Here is a 19,783-nt window from a genome sequence, read left to right on the forward strand (position 1 = left end):
CAGTTGATGTAATAACAAATGGTGTGAAGCACATGAACCCAACAAAATTTGGTATCTAATACTACATAGTCACACCCTATTCTGTTTTTTTTTTTTTTTTTAAGATTTTATTTATTAGAGCACAAGCAGTGGGGAAGGATAGAGGGGAAAGCAGACTCCCCACTGAGCAGGGAGCCAGATGTGGGACTTGATCCCAGGACCCTGGGATCACAATCTGAGCCGAAGGCAGACGCTTAACTGACTGAGCCACCCAGGTGCCTATTCACACCCTCTTCTAAGATTAGAGTAGGAGGTATTTTGTGTCAGTAAATAACTGAAGAAAAATATAAGTAAAGCACACAAATGAAATGTTTCTGAGCATAACTGTTATAAAGTCAGAAATGAAACAGTGTTGAATTCTGGGCAAGCAAGACTGAGGTGTGAGGAGGACTATTAAAAGCATACAACCAAGAATAATTTTAAAGGCCTGAGACTGGAAGATTTAAATCAAGGAATGACATTTCTTTATAGGGTCAATATGTCAATATGTCGATAAAGTTAAAATATTTTTAAATGCCCAATAATATATCATGTTTTATATGCAGATAATATTCTGTATGAATTCCCAAGTATAAATATTAAAATGAAAATTTAACTTCTGGTAAAAATATTAAGTATCAATACAGAACTCAAAAATGATAACATAATTTTTGTCAAGCACATATTTTTTGTTTGGAAATGTAATAAGCATGTTATAGGAATCATCATACATGTCTGGAAAATCCTATAAAGAAGTACACCTTATCAGAAATATTCTTGAACTAACTTTATAGACATAATTTACATATAATAAAATTTTCTATTTTTAAGTGTATACGTCACTGAGTTATGAAAAGAATGCATAAAACAGCACCACTGTTAAGATACATTACTAGCAATAAAACATAAAGTTAAAATTTAAATGTACTATACACAACAGTATCCAAAACATGGAATATTTGATGATGAGTACAATTAAATATGTACAAGATCTGTAGACTAGAAATTACAAAATATTGCTCAAAGAAGCAAAGTAAGATTAAGTAAATTAAGTGATATATACCATGCTCATGGATTGGTGGAATCCAAATTGTTACACTCTTTTGCGTGAAACTGACAAAATAATGTCATTTTGGTAATAAGCAGAAATGAATCTTTGAAAAGAAATTATTACTTTGTAGGTGGAATTGGCCCTCGTGCCTACATAGCCCTATTTTTTTTTTTAAGATTTTATTTATTTATTTACAAGAGACAGAGGCAGAGACATAGGAAGAGGGAGAAGCAGACTCCCTGTGGGGAGCCCAATGCGGGACTTGATTCCAAGATCATATCCTGAGCCAAAGGCAGCTGCTCAACTGCTGAGCCACCCAGGCATCCCTACATAGTCCTATTGATTGATCAATACTTTAATATCATCTCACCCAGTTTTAGCATAATTCTCCTAGTACTGTGTTGTCCAACATTTTAGCCTTGAACCACAGTTATAATTTTTTGTCAGTACCCTAGACACTTCATGGCAAATGCCATTTTGAAGAGCTCACTTAGCCCTTGAGACCACTAGTGCAAGTCATTTGTATTTCTGCTGCAGTTCTCTGAGTGATAACCACTCCTCTTCAAGCAACCCCTAAAGAGAACATACCTCACTTGGTGCCTGCTAAGCTACAAGGGCAGATGGCTATTTTATTATTAGTTCCTGGTGAAATATGAAATTTCTGAGTAAGCTTTTAAGATTTCCTTATTGTAAAAGTGTAAAAGTCTGTTTTTCTTATTAAAGTTTTTTTAAATAAAGTTTTAATCTAATACTAAAATTGATTTTGCATATGGACCTAGAACAGACCTGACAGGTCCCTTTTATGTGCAGCAAAAAATGTCTAAATGTTACACTACAGATTTTTCATATTGTAGGAAATGCATGAAAAATCTTTAGTGATAGGGGAAAGGCCTCTAGGTCTTCAGACATCAGTTTTAAAAGACAGATTGTTATACCTATAAATTTGTCTCTCCTGGAACTGACATCCAAGGTCCCAGTCTTTTTTTCTATTCATTGAAGATTGTGTATGCAATTCCTATAGCACACTCTATTCCATTCTTTGCAAGAAATGTTCGACCATTAATATTACAGAGACAGCAAGACACCTTGCCTACTACCAAAAAACGAAAGGGAGAAGTTAAAAGAGAAGGCACAATGTACCACACCTATCAACATTTTAATAAAAAACAAAAGTTTAATTACAAAGAAAGTTACTTGCTATGTTAATTACACTCAAGAAAAAGAAAATGCTATATATCTAATTTAGAAGAATAATGTAATGTTATATAATGACATTTTTTGGTAAAAGTCATTTGAGTTTGTTTTTTAGTAATTTCAAAACAATTAAACTGATTTTTCCTCTGTGGCTTTGTGCTGAGATTCAATAAATGATATCCTTGAAGTTCAGATATAAAAAATATAATTATAGGTCTCCATCTCAATGAAACAATTGTTTTTTTTATCATAATTGTCACATTGAAGATTGGCCAACCAATTTGACACTGGAAGTCTTATGTCTATAAGAAGAAACTTGGCTGAATCATTAAGGAAGTTTTTGATTTGGAGGATTCACATAGCTTTTAATATCATATTCATTCATAATAATGAAATCTGATGGATTATTTCTTTGCCCATTTATCTGTGATTTCATATAATATCTGGAAGATCTTAGAATTATTTTGTTTCTGATTAAGTATATTAATAATGGGTTACTGCCATAGTCATAAGGCATGTTCTTCACTAGCAAAGCCTAATTTTTTTTTTTAATTTTAAAACAAAAAAAGACTAAAAATTTTAGGGCACCAACAAATGTTAGCAGAGGCTTATCTTTTTTTCTATGTAAAAAAAATAAATTAGATTTAGACAGTACTCTGGTGGTTTTAACTATCTGATTGTTATTTCAGTTTTATGCTGTTTTTCTCTATATGTTCAAATAAAACAGAAAATCTGAAGTTTCAGAGAGTAGATTCAAAGAATTTGTCACTTGATCCAGAACCTGTTTCAAACTGGTAAGGTCTGCTTACTCTGCTTATGACTCTTTTGAATAAAAATAGTTTCTGATGAGTTCCAATCATATTTGTTATTTAATATGAGGTGGATTTGATGAGAAAGTTTTCTATACTCCAATAGCATCATGAAATAACAATAGAGATTTAAGTCAAGAAACTATTAGCCATTATAATTTCCAGTGTTCCAGTGATGAGGAAAAAAAAAATCTCTTGGATACACAGAACAGATTGATGGTTGCCAGAGGCAGGGAGTGGTGGGTGGACAAAAGTAGGTGACAGTAGTCACAATTTACAACTTTCCAGTTATAAAATAATTAAGTGTTGGAGATGTGATGTACAGTGTGGTGACTATGGTTATTAATACTATAATGTATATTTAAAATAAGTTTCTACGAGAGTAAATCTTAAAAGTTCTCATAAGAAATAAGTTTTTGTACCTATATATGGTGATGGATCTTAACTGGACTTACTGTGGTAATCATTTCACAGTATATACATATATTGAATGATGTTGTACACTTAAAACTAACATAATATGTCACTTACACCTTACCAAAATGAGTAACAAGAAGATATAGCCCAATTTTTAAAAAAATAGGCAAAAGATTTGAATAGATACCTGGCTCAAGAAGATATATGGAGAGCAAGTTACACATAAAAGGACACGTGATGTCATTAGTCATTTGAAAAATGCAAATTCAAACAATGAGATAGCAGTATACATCCATTAGATTGCTAAAATAAAAAAGACTGACAAATTTAAGTGCTGAAGAAGATATGGAGCAATGTAAATCTCATAGTATTAGTTGAAATGCAAAATATTACAAATTTGTCATTTGGTAGTTTCTTTAAAATATAAAATTGCAGCTGCCATATACTGCAGTCACTCTACTTCTAAGTATTCATCAAAGGAAAATAAAGTACATATACACATATAGAAACATGTACAGTGATGTTTCTAGCAGCTTTATATGTAATAGCCCCAAACTCCAAATGTCCATTAATAGGTGGATATTCTACTGGATAGAAAAATTGTGGCACATCTATTTAAGTAATGTAATTCAGAAACACTAAGGAATGAACCACATTGTTGATACATGTGACTAAATGACTGGATCCCAAAGTAATTATGCTGAATGAAAGAAACCAAACTAAAAAGAGCATATTCTATAGCATTTAATTTATATGCAACCAGAAAATTCAAATTACTCCATAATAGAAGCATATTAGTAAGTGACTGAAAATTGAGGGGGAAGTATAGGAATTGATAAAGTGACACAATGAAAATATTTGAAGGGTAATCAATGTGTTCATTACTTTGACTCAAAACTTTTAAATATTTTATGAGAATATATTTTAAACAAACTTAATTCCTGGAGAGTTTTAGATTTACAGAAAAAAAATTGTAAAGATAAGGCAAAGAGTTTTCATATTCCTCATACTCATTTCTTCCATTATTAACATCTTCAATTTATATGATAAATTTGTTACAATAAATGAACCAATGTCAATACCTTGCAATTAAGTAAGTCATCTCTAAATTTCCTCATCTTTTTCCCTAATGTCTTTTTCCCTGTTCCAGGATCCTATCCAGGATAACACATTATCCTTAGTTGCCATATCTCCCTGAGCTCTGAGCTATGACCATTTTCCAGACTTTCCTTGTTTTTGATGACTTGAGAGATTTTATGAGCAGTGGTCAGGTATTTTGTAGAATGTCAGTCAATTGGTATTTCTCTGTAGTTTTCTTATGGTTAGACTAGGGCTATGTTTTTTTGGGAGGAAGGATACAAAGGTAAAGTTCCATTTTCATTACATAATACCAAAGGTACATGCTATGAACATGATTTATCATTAGTGATGTTAACCTTGATCCTTGTGTTTGTCAGATGTTTGTTTTCCCCCCTTTGCATACTGTATACTTTGGAGAAAACTGCTATTTGCAGCTCACACTATGTTTCTGTTACTATGTCTAAATTTAATTTATTGTGATCTGAGAACACACTTTGTAAGATTTATTTTCAGTTTCTTTAGATATGCTTTATGCCTAGGAATTTGGTATATCTTGGTGAATGTTCTTTCAGTCTTGAATATGTATTCAGTTGTTGGATGAGTATCTATAAATATTAATTAGATTATGCTTACTAGTGCTGATCACACTAACCTTTGTTCATTTTTTACATTCTTATTCTGTCAATTACTGGCAGATAGTAGGCATTAAAGTCTCCAGTTATAATAGTGATTTTGTCTACTTTTTCCTCTCAGTTCTGTCAGTTTCTACCTCATAGATTTTGATGCTCTATTTTAACTGCTACATGCATGTTTGAAACTGTTAGGTATTCTGTGAGAATTGATCCCTTTATCATTTTGTAGTTCTACTCTTTAGCTCTGACAATTTTTCTTCTTCTGAAGTCTCCTTTGTTATTTATTTATTTATTTATTTATTTATTTATTTATTATTTATTTTTGAAGATTTTATTTATTTATTGAGACAGAGAGAGAGAGAGAGAGAGAGGCAGAGACACAGGCAGAGGGAGAAGCAGGCTCCACGCAGGGAACCCGACGTGGTACTCGATCCGGGATCTCCAGGATCACACCCCAGGCTGCAGGTGGCACCAAACCGCTGTGCCACTGGGGGTGCCCTCTCCTTTGTTTTAAATTAACATAGCTGTTCTATCTTTCTTTTGATCAATATTAATGTGATATATATTTCTTCATCCTTTTCTTTTTTTTTTTTCATCCTTTTCCTTTTAACCTATTGAGTCTTTATATTTAAAATGAGTTTCTTTTAGATGACATTCGTCTTTATGTGTTAACCTACTCTGACAGTTTGTTTTTAATTGGTATATTTAAACTATTTACATTTAAAGGAATTATCCATATTGTTGGCTTATTAATATCCACCATTTTTGTTTTTGTTTTCTATTTGTTTCATTTTTTCTTTTTCTTTTTTCCCCAGTTTTGAGTTTTGTGGTTTTTTAAATAAGGTTGTTCTTTTTTTTTTTTAAGATTTTATTTATTTATTAATGAGAGACACAGAGACAGAGAGAGAGGCAGACACAGGCAGAGGGAGAAGCAGGCTCCAGGGAGCCCAACATGGGACTCGATCCTGGGTCTCCAGGACCATGCCCTGGGCTGAAGGTGGTGCTAAATTGCTGAGCCACCCAGGCTGCCCAGATTTTTGTGTTTTAACAGCAGTTTGTATGGTTATCTTTTATCTCCTCTCTTAAAATATATTTAAAAATTTTAATAGTTACCCTTGAGTTTGCAATATACATTTTTAACTAATCTAGCCCACTTCAAATACCACTATGTTATTTCACATGTAGTACAGATACCTTTCAACAGAATATTCCCAATTCCTTCTTCCTGTCACTTTTGACATGATTGTCTTTCATTTTACTTACCTGTTTGCTGTAATGATATTATTATTGTTACTTTAAATATTTCTTTTAGATCAGTTAAGAATAAGAAAAAATATCTTATTACTTTTATTTTTTTTCTCCTCGGATGTTCATGTTTCTACATAGATTTAAATTCTGATCCATATTATGCCTTGTACCTGAGAACTTATTTTAATATTTTTTGAAAGATGAGTCTACTGGCTATTATTAATTTCTTCAGTATTTTTCATTTCATTTTTTCCCCTTTCTTATATATAGCAATACATATCTACTAAGCCTGGTAGAGGCTGGTTAAGAGGTTGATGAATGAATGTTGAAATACCTATCTAATAGAATACTAGTGAAGAATAAAGAGAAATGCACTTGTGATGCATGCAGAATCACAGTTCAGTTGCTGAGACATGCTGAGCTGAAAAAACATGCATTGTGATGCATGCAAAATCACAGTTCAGTTGCTGAGACATTATGCTGAGCTGAAAAAACATGCATCACAAGTGCATTTCTCTTTATTCTTCACTACTATTCCATTAGATAGGTATTTCAATATTCATTCATCAACCTCTTAACCAGCCACTACCAGGCTTAGTAGATATGTATTGCTATATATAAGAAATGGGAAAAAAAGAAAAAAAGTACTAACTCTTGCACCCATTTTCAAATATGAAGTCTAAAAACCACAAAAACTGTATAATGACAATTTAGAAAAGTAAGCAAAAAGGAGAAGTATTGATTGGAAAGGTAAATGAAGGAACTCTACAAATTTTTCATATCTTATTAGAGGTGTAGACTGCATGGTTGAACACATTGGTCAAAACTCATTGAGCTTTGCATATATGCATCTCATTGTTGGCCAAAACCAAAGTGAACAAATGAAAAAAATCCCTAAAATTCTATGAAATGGTTATAGTTACTTGTTTTCTGGCAATGGAAAGAATGGAAATAGTCCCTGCCTTTATTGAACTTATGAAGGGAATCATTTAACAATAGTTCAAAGTATTATCCATTTTTTAAAGGAGAAGTAAAGGATACTATGACCATATAAAAGCTTGGGTCTACCCTACTTTTTCCTAGCTGTAGAATGGCTTCATTTTCTTTTTGCCAATTATTACTATATCTTGTTCATATCTTGATATTAGTTATAACTACTGGTCTAACTATGAATTGTCACATTCTGGATTTATATTTTAGTAGGAAGTAAAGTTAGAGATCACCTAACCTAACTTTTCTAAGTTAAGTTTTGAAAAACTTTTATATCTCTCGACTCTGTTCCCTGGCAGAGTTCTAGGCTGATATTCAACCGTGGCGGTGATGTGAATAGGAGAATCGATTATTTTCATAGGTTTCATATTCTGAAAGCATAGTGATAGTCATTTCCTTGGCAATGGGAATGTTTTAATGTAAATTTATCCTTGAAAAGGAGTCAGTTATTCACTGCGAAGTTGACTGTAGCAATTGCTGAGGTTACATAGTGAAACGGCAATTCTGTTTTACTAGTTAATAGCTGCATTCCTGTCACTTACCAAGGGAAAATAAAATAAAACAACTACAAAAACAGCTCATGGTGCTGCTGTAACTGAATCTTGTTTGTACTCTGAAGAGTCTCCATTCAAAACTTTCTATCTAAAAGGCACCTTGGTAACTAACCGATTATTATATAGATCTCCTAATTCCTTAAATTCCCATTTAATCTTCGTTGCCTGATGTTATGGGCTTACTGTATCAGGTGACTAAGTTTTGGTTTGTGAACTTTGTTTCTTTTTTCCTTATTAGCATACAAAGTAGGGTGCCTGGATATCTCAGCAGTTGGGTGGCTGCCTTTGGCTCAGGCCGTGATCCCAGGATCCCGGATCGAGTCCTGTAACGGGCTCCTGCAAAGGGCCTGCTTCTCCCTCTGCCTGTGTCTCTGCCTCTCTCTCTCCCTCTCTGTCTGTCATGAATAAATAAATAAATCTTTTAAAAAATATACAAAGTAGGATCACTTCCACTTACTAATATATTTCCCTCTTTTAAAGCATATTTTTCCTTCTTCATAGTATAATTACTTACAATCATATATTAAGACCTTCCGCTGCTTCTGCTGATTATTGTGACAGCTTAATTTGATCATAAGGTTTCAGGTAGGCTTTAGGTGAAAACTCTTTAGACTTTTCCTCATTTCAATTCCATTTACTTTAGAGCAATCATTGCTTACTTTTTTTCTTTTTTTTAAGATTTTATTTATTTATTCATGAGAGAAACAGAAAGAGAGGCAGAGACATAGACAGGAGGAGAAGCAGGCTCCCTGCAGGGAACCTGATGTGGGATTTGATCCCTGGGCCAGGATCACGCCCTGAGCTGAAGACAGTGCTCAACTGCTGAGCCACCCAGGCATCCCTCATCACTTACTTTTTAAAAACTTTTTTTAATTCATTCATTATCATATGTTCGTATTCTTCTTACTGAATCAGTTAAACTACTTCCTCTCTTGATTAAATGGATTCTCCAATGTAGGAAAGCTGTAATATCCTAAAAAGTATTCACAGACCCTTTGACACAGTAATTTCAAAGTGTTGTATGTCATGTTCTCTTTGATTTCATATATGTACATAAGTATCTGCATCACAAATTGTTTAAGTTCTTTGACTTTTAAATGCTGTTCTTTTTATTGTATTCTAACTGGTAGTTTGAGAAATATGATACTGGGAATATTTTTATTGTTGACTCTATTGAATATATATTACTAATATTTTAAATAATCCTTTCCACTCATAAGTGGTCAGTTTATTCCCTACCTCTATTCCCATTCTCACTTACTCTGATCAAATGAAATTTGTTTGAAGCTCCTCTCTTGTTTCATTTATTTGGTTAGATCATCACAACAGGGGTGAGGCACATTGAACATTTGGCACAGTGACTGTCAACAGTTTTTCATCTACAAAGCATTTTACCAACTCTGACTTTGGAAGTGTGTCTTACTAAGGTTATTCATTCATAATTATTTGAGTCTAAAACATAGAAATGATATAGTTTCTGTTGGAAAATTACAAGAGACTACTCACTAGGTTTGAAAAGCTGTAAAGATTAGATCCACACAGTGGAGAATAGAAAATATGTAAATAAGGAGACATAAACTTTTTAAAAAATATTTCATTTATTTATTTGAGAGAAAGAGAGATCAGGGGGAGGGACAAAGGAAGAAGGAGAGAGAGAATTTCAGGCAGACTCTGCCTAGAGCGTGGAGCTTGTGGGTGGGCTCCAATTCATGACCCCAAGACCATGACCCGAGCAGAATCAAGAGTCAGATGCTCAACTCATTGAGGCATCCAGGTGCCCTGGAGACATAAGCATTTTGAAACATTGTTCATTTTGTAGTGTCTAAGATTATTACAAGAGCTTTATTATGAATACCTGATCAGCTTAATCGGTTGAGCATCTGCCTTGGGCTCAGGTCATGATCCCAGAGTCTTGGGATTGAGCCCTTCCTCAGGCTTTCTGCTAAGTTGAGAGCCTGCTTCTCATTCTCCCTCTACCCTTCCCTGTTTGTGCTCTATCTCTCACTCACTCACTCACTCACTCACTCTCTCAAATAAATAAATACTTTTTTTAAAAAAGCTATAGCAAATTGGGTCATACCTTTTATAATTTAAATGCATACCAAGCCACACTAATCGAAAGGAAAAGAATCCTGAGTAAAATAAAAGAACATATAAATCTGCAATATTTTATCTGACTCAGGCTATTGTTAGGACATAGTAATACTTGCATCTCTTTGATTTATGCATGGCACTATTAACTTTGTTCAGGACTGTCTTTTGAAGGATGTTTGCAGCAAACAGCCTCAAGTGATAGAAATAGAATCTCCTTCCAGGGAAGATAGTGAATTTATTTTCTAAAGGAGAAACTAAAGGTAACGTCTACCATTTTGCCTCTTAGAAGATTGGCATTTCCTAGGTTTGTGGTTCCTCTGCTATGATACACATCACTGTGTGTGCAGAATTATTTAGACATCTATGCATCATTTTCTGGGTCTTGAACAGTATGGGGAACTGAGGTGGGAATTTGAAGCTCATGGTGCCTGCTGTGCCATGTGTAATAAATTCCTTTGCCTCTGACCTGGGAGTCTTATGGCTTCTGTCAACATCTATGAAACAGTGGCAGGCTAAGTTGTCAGCATGTGAGTAGGGTAAAATCTCAGACCCTTCATAGTGCCTGACAACTATAAACAGATAAATTCCCAGAAGCCCTTGTACTACACCAAAATATATCTTCTCATTATTTCATTTTCTAGAAGTGAAAGGAAACTAAGTTGTGAATAGAAATATACTAGATTGTTCTTTTACAAAATAATAATGAAGAGAAAAAGAAAAAAGAAAATGCAAGAACAGAAAAAAGAAAAAAATGACTTCTCATTTGTTATTTAATCAAATCTAAGAAGGGTATACTTCATATTATGGACTCTTCAAGATAATAGAGAACAGAGTGGGCATGGTGCCACATTTATGGAGTACAGTTCTTAGGTATACATTAAAAAAATTACAGGTAATGGTATGTACCATGAAGAAAATGGAGATTATTGGAGGAAATGTGATTAAGTTAGGGCTTCCTTAGACAGTGATTTAAAAAATCCTTTATTAACTCAGAGACTTAATTTGGGAGCATGGTTTGGTAAAAGAAGGCTCTGGATTCCAGTGATGGATGTGATATTTATTAGTTATGAGACCTCTGCAAGGACATAAATACTGTCATATTGACTGACAGCTTCTCTAATTATGGAATTGACATACTATAAGAATATTTTTAAAATTATAGAACACACAAAGTTTAATATTATTAGTAATACTTAAACTACCAGAATCCTATTCACTGACTTTTATTTTTCAGGTAAACTAGAAGTTGATATGACCATCTTTTGTTTTTGCTTTTATGACTTGGATATTTTTTTACAAGTATCAGTATCCTTTCCTGCATCATAGAGTGTTATGGTCAAAGTCAGTCTTTAATAAATAAGGTCTTAAAATGTCTTTGGATTATTGTTTTTTTTTTATAATACTGTCTTAGAGTGATTTTGTAGATGGAAGTGTAGGAGTTGGCTTTGAACGAACACTACCCTAGGATGAGTTAAGGAAGACTAGAAAGCCTTACCTCTTTTAGCTTAGGTACTGTTTTATGTTTTCTATCTCCCCTGTAAAATAAAGGGGGTGGGGTAAGTATATGTAATTGTATTTTGCTAAGTGGAATCTGGGCTAGTCAGAAGTAGTTTTCTGTACTATATGATTTAGAACTTTTGAAAGAAATATTTGTGTTTAATAATAATTCAAAAGGGTTCTTTTATCATTACTTTAATCTCCTCAAATTATAAGACCATGAATGCATAAACCTCATAGTTTCAATGTTGAAATCCAGACACCTATTTTTTGTAAATTAAATATAATCAGTCTTTATCATACAGAGGATGATGAGAGAAGAAAAGTTTGTATGTTTAATTTTGGATTTAATAAACAATGTGATATTATAGACTAGAGATTGTTACAGATATTAAAATTTAAAGTTTATTTATTTATTAATTTAAAGTTTAAACAGAATTTAATTCCTCAATGAAAATTCAAATTTAAATGCCTTTAATATTACAAGCAAAGAGAATATAGTAAAAATAAACCAATAAAGGATTTTCTGGTGTCACATGTGTAGTAAAGTTAAAGAAAGATCTGTAAGTTTGGCTTTCTCTTTCTTTGTCAAGGGGCTATTGACTATTCCATATTTCACAAATGTGATATTTGGATTACATACATCAGAATCCTGTTTGGTACTTGTTGAATTCAGATTTCTAGACTCCCAAATAAACATGCTGATTCTGAGTTTGGGTAAAGGAGCTTATCAGCATGCATTTTGGTAAGCTTTTTTTTAGGACTTTATGTGTACTTGCAATGTATGCAACCACTGAAATAATACAATGACAACAAAATGGGCTACTAGAGTTATGTGTCATTGTAATTCATATAAGTGAAGTGATGAAGTACATAAACAATTGAGTTTTCTTTAGAATGCTGATAAAATTATTTTTTCTTTTAATAAAATTTCATTTTTAATAAATAATTATAGTGCTAAAGTGTGTACAAAATTTCCCAAATGAAACACACACACATGCATATACACACATGTACCCTTTGAAGAGTTCAGATGTTATGATTCTATGTAATAGTAAATGAAAACTTATCAATAGTAAATCAATATATAATAGAAATGATTTATTTAAAAATTATACTCCTTATCATTTATTACATATTATTTCTTTAGCTTCATTTAATCAGTTTCTCAAACTCCTTTTGGGACTCAGTACCATAAGTTTGAGTCTTGGTTCTTTCCAGTTTCTCTATACTCCTCTCTAGGGTAATGACCCCTCAGCTTGTTCTTTTAACTCATCTATGATTTCTGTGCAATGAATTGCAAAAAATTATATGCTTATAGTTGGATAAATTAGTTCAATTTTAATGGTGAGAATGCGTCTAAAATTATTGAGGAGGAAAATATATTAGGTAATGTTTTAAAATAATGCCCTGGTTCACAAGCAACGTGCTCATATAGTACCCCAAAATTCAGAGGTAGTATTTATATATCTGCATTCTAGAAAAATTGATCATAGGAAGAACAGTTTCTGTCATTTTTTTTCTTTCTTGTATCCCTTACATTTTGATATCCAGACAAGAGCCTTGAAGCCAAAAGGGCTCAGTAGATATTTGTTTATTGTTGAAAGAATCTCATCTCAACTTAGTTGGAAATAGATATATATTTTTTTCAATTTGTCATTTAATTTGTGTATCCACCTCCTTGAGAGGGAGGGAGAGAGGAAATAAGAGAGAAGTGGTAGGATGTGTGTTGCCATTTTTCTTTCTCTCTGTTAGAGGTTCTGAATGAGATTTGAATTCCTTTGCTGGGAATATTATTTGTCCTATCCTCTATGTGAACACAAAATCCTGCTGATAGTTCTACGATGGTGGTGTATGTTTGGATATAGTCTCCAGGTTAAGCCCCATCTCATCAGTGTGGTACATTTCCATGTTGTGAGGGTTTCCTCCTTTCCTGGTATTTCTAGAATCTATTCCTGTATGTGTTTGCCAAACATTATATAGACGGAATAGTCTATAGAAGTTTCCCTAGCTTTAAAGTTTTTATTAGAGTTAATAACCTTTTCAAAACTGAATATAAAAGAACATATCATCTGTGGGAGAGGAGTTTTTCACATGTTCTTACACACTCTAAAAATATAAACTTAAGCTGTGGTGTAATAATTTTGTGTACTATATCACTTTATGAATTATTATTCTGGGATATATGCACATTTGCCTGAGGGTGTATATAAGATGGTTAGCGTGAAAACATAAACAAAGTGGGAGGGTGATACCAAAGCATACACGAAGAAACATTTAATGAAATGTTTTGTACTTGGTATCCTGCTTTGAACATTCTTAGTGACAATTACAAACTTGAATTCCAGATAGATATTTTACTGGTAGCAAATTCCAGAAGTAATTGTGTGGGCTTCTTAGATCTGCCGTCAGGTCCCCTTCCTGATTAGACCACTGATGAGAAGTTGTGGGTACCTTGTTCTCTCCCACAGGCCATTTCCTTTTAATTTTGTCAGTTCAAAGAAATTCATATGATTTGATCCACTTTTGAATATGAATAAAGCTCCTCCAAGCTTAGTGAGAATCATATTAAGTCAGACCTCTCTATAAGGAAAAAAAAAAACAAAAAAACCCTTCTTTTCCTTTTTGTCTTACAAGATCTAAACCTTAAAACCCAGTTTCTCGCTGAATTCCTGACTTCTTGGTTGATGTAATCATCACAAATGTTTTTTTCAGCATTTGACAAGGTGAACAAAATTTAAAGTCTTCTATTTATGATTTGCCTTAGATGCTGCTGGAAAAGTTCTAATTATGAAAACTAACAATTATCTATACTAGGAAACATATATGTATGGATAAAACGGTATTTTTAATTGAAAAAATATTTTGTTGCTGTGTAAGGACTGTTTTTAGTTCTATTTAAGTGAAAACCTATAACGCTTAGAACTTTTAGAACCTGAAACCTATAACTTTTAGAACTTTTAGAATATTGGAAAACAGATAATTATTAAGCCAAGGGGGAACTAGTTAATTTTTTAAAATAATTTTTTTAAACTATTTTTTTTAATTTTTATTTATTTATGATAGTCACACAGAGAGAGGATGGGAGAGAGAGAGAGAGAGAGAGGCAGAGACATAGGCAGAGGGAGAAGCAGGCTCCATGCACCGGGAGCCCGACGTGGGATTCGATCCCAGGTTTCCAGGATCGCGCCCTGGGCCAAAGGCAGGCGCTAAACCGCTGTGCCACCCAGGGATCCCCTTAAAATAATTTTTAAAGATTTATTTATTTATTTGAGAGAGAGAGGAAAAGGAGCAGAGGGAGATGGAGAGAGAGAATCTCAAGCAGACACCCCACTGAGCGCAGAACCTGACACAGGGATCTATCTCAGGACTCATGAGATCATGATCTGAACCGAAATCAAGTCAGACACTCAACTGACTCAGCCATCCAGGCACCCTGGAACTAGTTAATTTTGAAAATTTTGGAGTTTGAAAGTGATATGTTATAATCTGTTGTCAGAAATGGAATGCTTGGTGCTTATTTGCTGATAATGTCATTATTAGAGCATTTATGGAAAGAGCAGTGATTGTGCCTAAAACTGAGTGCCCACACACAAATTTTAAGCTTAACTGATTGGAGTGGGGAACCTATTCTTCAATCTCTGATGGGAACACCAGGTTAAACAAAATCATGAATGCTTCCAATCCTTTTCTCTCCCATTTGATATTTAACTAGGAATTTTATTGGGCTAGGAACACAACTGGTTGAAGATTCTGGTTGTCACTACTGTAGAATCTCAATAAGAAGCTAGAATATTTTACCTTAAAATTTATTTTAAAGAAGTACGTGAGAACAGAATTAAGAGAAAACTGTTAAATGCTAAAAGTTTTGAAGCATCTTTCAGAAGTGGTTTTCCTTTCTATTATCTAGTCAAAGATGATTTCTATAACTATTGAATGTAAACATGTAGTCCTAAAGCTGTCAAAACAAGTGATTCATTAAGCACTTTATGTACATTTTATCATTTAATGATTTGAACGGTAATAACTGTAAATATTATATATGTATAGTTTCACATAGCACTTTCACATCATTAATAAGTGTAATAAAATATATTAAGTTGTAGAGGTTAAAATAAATTCCCAAATTTCAAAGTTAACAATTTAACCTGAGAGTTATATATTAGATATACAAATATAATACAACTTAGTAAATGTCATGATTTTGTTATAAGAGTATGGATGGAGAGAGAACTTAACCTATTTCTGGGAATATTATTAATTTTATGTGATCCTCCAGCTAATATGATAGAGATTTCATAAGTTTATTCATGGATTCCCTCCCTATATTATATGTTCTTTCCCTCATGATTTTAAACCTTGACTAAACACTAATTTCCTCATATCAGCCCTAAAACGTAGTTAAGTGTCTTCTTTCCTAAAACATACATACACACAAAAGTAACTCAGATTCAAGTTCTTATTCAGATACTTTGGCACCTCTCTCCTTTCATGCCTACCTCCTGTTCTTTTTATTGCCGACTACACTGTCTCCTATCTTTCACATTACTCATTCACTCATCAAACCACTGACTGTGGTCTCTACTGACCAACATGTCAGGAAGCTAAAGCCTTCACAAATAAGAAAAAGGAGCTCTGATATGATAACCAGTTTGTCCAAAGTCAAATAAATAGTAGAAGGTAAGTGAGGTCTCTGGAATCCATTGTTGCCTCAGAAATTAATTTATGTATCAAATATTAAATAAAAAGTGCATGTTATAAGGCTTACCTGTTGAAATTAAATAGATTAAAAATTATTTGCGTGTTTTCAACACATAACTCTGTTAATGCTCATTGACATTAACAAATTCATGGAGAAAACATCACACACTTTTAAACTTTAATATTGATAATTTAAAGCATATATGTAAGAATTATGTCCACAATCTTGTATAAAGTTGTCAATAACATGACTTCTTCTTATGCTTAAATTCAGATCCATGTCGCTTACAATGAATGACCTAGAAGATTATGCTAATTGGACTTTGCCTGCCTCTCTGACTTTATCTCAGGCCACAAGAGAGGGAGAAGAAATACAGGGTGAGTTCCCTGGTAGTTGTGTGAAGGAACAACTGACTGCATGTAGCAGCCATTTCTGACCCTCTGTAATGGTATGAAGAGTCACTTAGGAAACAAGCTTAGATGACAGAGGGTAAAAAGAGAAATTATTGGATATTAGAGTTTTAATAAACTCTGTGTATGTTACAGCATAATATGCTGCTTTGATAGATCTTGTAATAGAAGTTTTCTTCTATTACTCCCTGCATTTGGTACAAGAATAGTGATGGCAGCAGTGAGAATGCACTTTAGTCCCTTTCAGGAGAGGTCAATTTCTGATGTAGCAAGCATCCAATAAATATTTGTTGAAATGAATAAACAGATGAATTAATGAAAATCAGTTGCCACTCTTGAAATAAGTACTGTAAATTTGGTTGATTATAAAATTAGGGTTAGCATGTGAAATATAAATTGTATTTAACTGTATGTCACAGAGTGAGACCCAGTTTTGGATTTTGTTGGTTATTTTTTAATGTCCTAGACAGAATTATCATGGGTTGCTTTGGGATTCACCATTAAATAAAGAATACTGTTGGGCAGCCCCGGTGGCGTAGCGGTTTAGCGCCGCCTGCAGCCTGGAGATCCTGGAGATCTGGGATCGAGTCCCACATCAGGCTTGTTGCGTGGAGCCTGCTTCTCCTTCTGCCTGTGTCTCTGCCTCTCTCTCTCTCTCTCTGTCTGTCTCTATGAATAAATAAATAAAAATTCTTAAAAAAAATAAAAATAAATAAATAAAGAATACTGTTGAGACTACTCTAAAAATTACAACAAATTATCAAAATTAAAAGAGGTAGTTTATAAAATAATCCATAAAGTTTAGTAATTTGCCCTTCAGAATTTTTTTAAAAAATATTTTTAATAGTAGGCCATTTTTAAAGCAAAGAGTTATTTAAAGTTAAGTATATTCAGCTTGGGTTTCTTTTGTGACCTTTCTCTGAAATCACATCATTTTAGTTTGGTGCGAGATTTTTAAAAAAGGAAATTGGGATTAGGGATATCATCATGTATGCAGAGACACCATCAGTATAATCATCTCACAGGTAAGATTGACAGCTGGAAAGAAGGGTGAATAAATGGCACTTTTGCATTTGAATTTGTCTAGTTTTCTCAAAATATTCATTGAGTAAGATAAAACATTTTAGGACATTTCTGTTTAAGGAGAAATATTTTCTGTGATTTGTGTTCATTAGTAAACTCATTGTCAAATATAGTAATAAAAATAGATGTTACTACTGGGTCAGTGTATATGAATCTGCTTTGGAAAGGTAAGAAAAGGGATAAAAAACAATAAATGGTATCTGAGAAAGGTGGAATCAAGAGTCATTGCAACTGGTTTGGTAACAGCAGCATGAATGAGAATTTGTTGTGTTTTTGTTAAGCTTTGAAATATTCATTCATTAAGAAGTTCTGTTTTACTTATTTTGATTCCAATTTAAAAAGTAGCTTTAGTGAGATAACATAAGGAACTTGGTATTTACTTCATGGCACAGTTTATAGGGTACTCTTCACATATATATGCCTTTCTACTCCCAAATAACCTTGTGAACTTGAGCATCATTTTTGTGGAGAAGAAAACTGAATGGCATAAGTAATAAGAAAAGGAACTAGATGTAGAATTGAGACCTTTGGCTTTGTAGGTCATGGATATTCAAATATAGCATGTTGGAAGGAGTCCTTAAAATATATGACATTGTTGGTCAGTAAATCGGAGTTCAGTTTATAGTTCTGCCATGAATTAACTGTAAGCCCTTAAATATGTTAATGAACCTCCTTAGGCCGTGGATTCCTGGACTTGTAAAATAATAAGATTGGTTTAAACATTAGTTCTAATTCCAGCTATCTCTAAAATTATTCCGTGTGGCTGGGACTCTACAGGTAGTGGGTGTGAGGGCATCCAAAATAGTGGCACATTTCCTTATTTAAGTTCTGAACCAGTTCAACTAAGTAAATAAATAAAGAACAAGTCATATTTATTATGTGTGAAGTTTTTATTGGAAAATGTGGTTTATACTTGTGGGAAAATAGACCCAAGTGAACACCCTAAGATAGATTTACCCACCAGTAACCACATTGAATTGAACCAGCCATTCCACATTTTCAGAAGCAGAATCTGCACCTTATATTATTTATATCATGGAGGAACAATGAAAAATGAGTCTTCTTTTTTCAAGGCTCAGTTTCTAAGGGGAAAAAAAATGGAATCGGGGTAAAGCCTTAGATGATTGGAAATTCACTTTCTCATATACAGCATTTGGACAACTTTCTCCACTTCTGTTGTGGAAAACTGAAGGATAAGAGAAAACCAGAGGCCTCATGTCAACTCATGTTCTTCCTCTTGAAATGTCAAGAGTGAAGTGTTTTCTTCTTAATATTTTGTTTAGAATGTACTTTAAGTTATGTATATAAAATAAACCTCAACAATTCTATACTCAAATTCTTAGAAGAAAATAAGAATTGCTGAGTTTTTAAAATTTCTGACTATGTAAATGTGTTTATCCTATTTCCTTCTTATGGTTTGGCTTTTTACTATAACAATTTCATTAAATGCAATCCTCTTTGGTTTGAAATTCACTTTCTTTTTTATTTATCATAATTAGCTAATCTCTCTACATTCACTTTAGCCAATTTTATTACATTTGTGGTGCTCAAATGTCTTGTGTGTTTACTAGATTTTAAAGGTTTACTAGATTTGTTAGATTTTTAAAAATATATATTTTTTACATTTTTTTGGTTGTGTATGTAAAATTCTTCAGTTTTTGCATATGGAGCTATATTGCAGGTTTGAAGGAAAAATATCTTCTATTTTTCTGATCAATTCTTTTTTTTTAATTTATTATTTATTTATTTATTTATTTATTTATTTATTTTTTCTGATCAATTCTTATTCCTCTCTAAGCTGTGGAAGTTATCTTAAATCTTATTCATAGCTTATCAATTGGTCTTCTCATAGATCAAAATCTTAGAACTAGGTCATTGCCTTTTGGCTTAGCACTTTAGAGTATGATTCACAATAAAAGCTTGGAACCGAAATATCTTTCACATTTGTTGTTTTCTGAAATTTACCTTTAAAATCTCATAGTCTTCTTGCTAATATGAGACAAC

The 19,783-nt window shown here is 32.9% G+C and overlaps 2 long non-coding RNA genes across 6 annotated transcripts in view; one reads left to right on the forward strand and one right to left on the reverse strand.

The window, feature by feature from the left end:
- The window catches only part of LOC111091832, a 131,469-nt gene that overhangs the window by 31,027 nt on the left and 80,659 nt on the right, over nucleotides 1-19,783 (forward strand). For 4 of the 5 annotated variants that reach the window (XR_005376307.1, XR_005376306.1, XR_005376305.1 and 1 more), the window contains one exon: nucleotides 16,560-16,663. This is a non-coding gene — a long non-coding RNA (uncharacterized LOC111091832). Of the gene's footprint in view, nucleotides 1-16,559; nucleotides 16,664-18,929; nucleotides 19,111-19,783 lie in introns of those variants that run through there. The other variant, XR_005376308.1, reaches the window with a different exon arrangement.
- LOC111091833 overlaps nucleotides 1-19,783 on the reverse strand; it is a 48,076-nt gene that overhangs the window by 11,018 nt on the left and 17,275 nt on the right. The gene's annotated exons all lie outside the window — the stretch shown is intronic.

Source organism: Canis lupus, chromosome 22, assembly GCF_011100685.1.
Source record: "Canis lupus familiaris isolate Mischka breed German Shepherd chromosome 22, alternate assembly UU_Cfam_GSD_1.0, whole genome shotgun sequence".
NCBI classification, from domain to species: domain Eukaryota; kingdom Metazoa; phylum Chordata; class Mammalia; order Carnivora; family Canidae; genus Canis; species Canis lupus.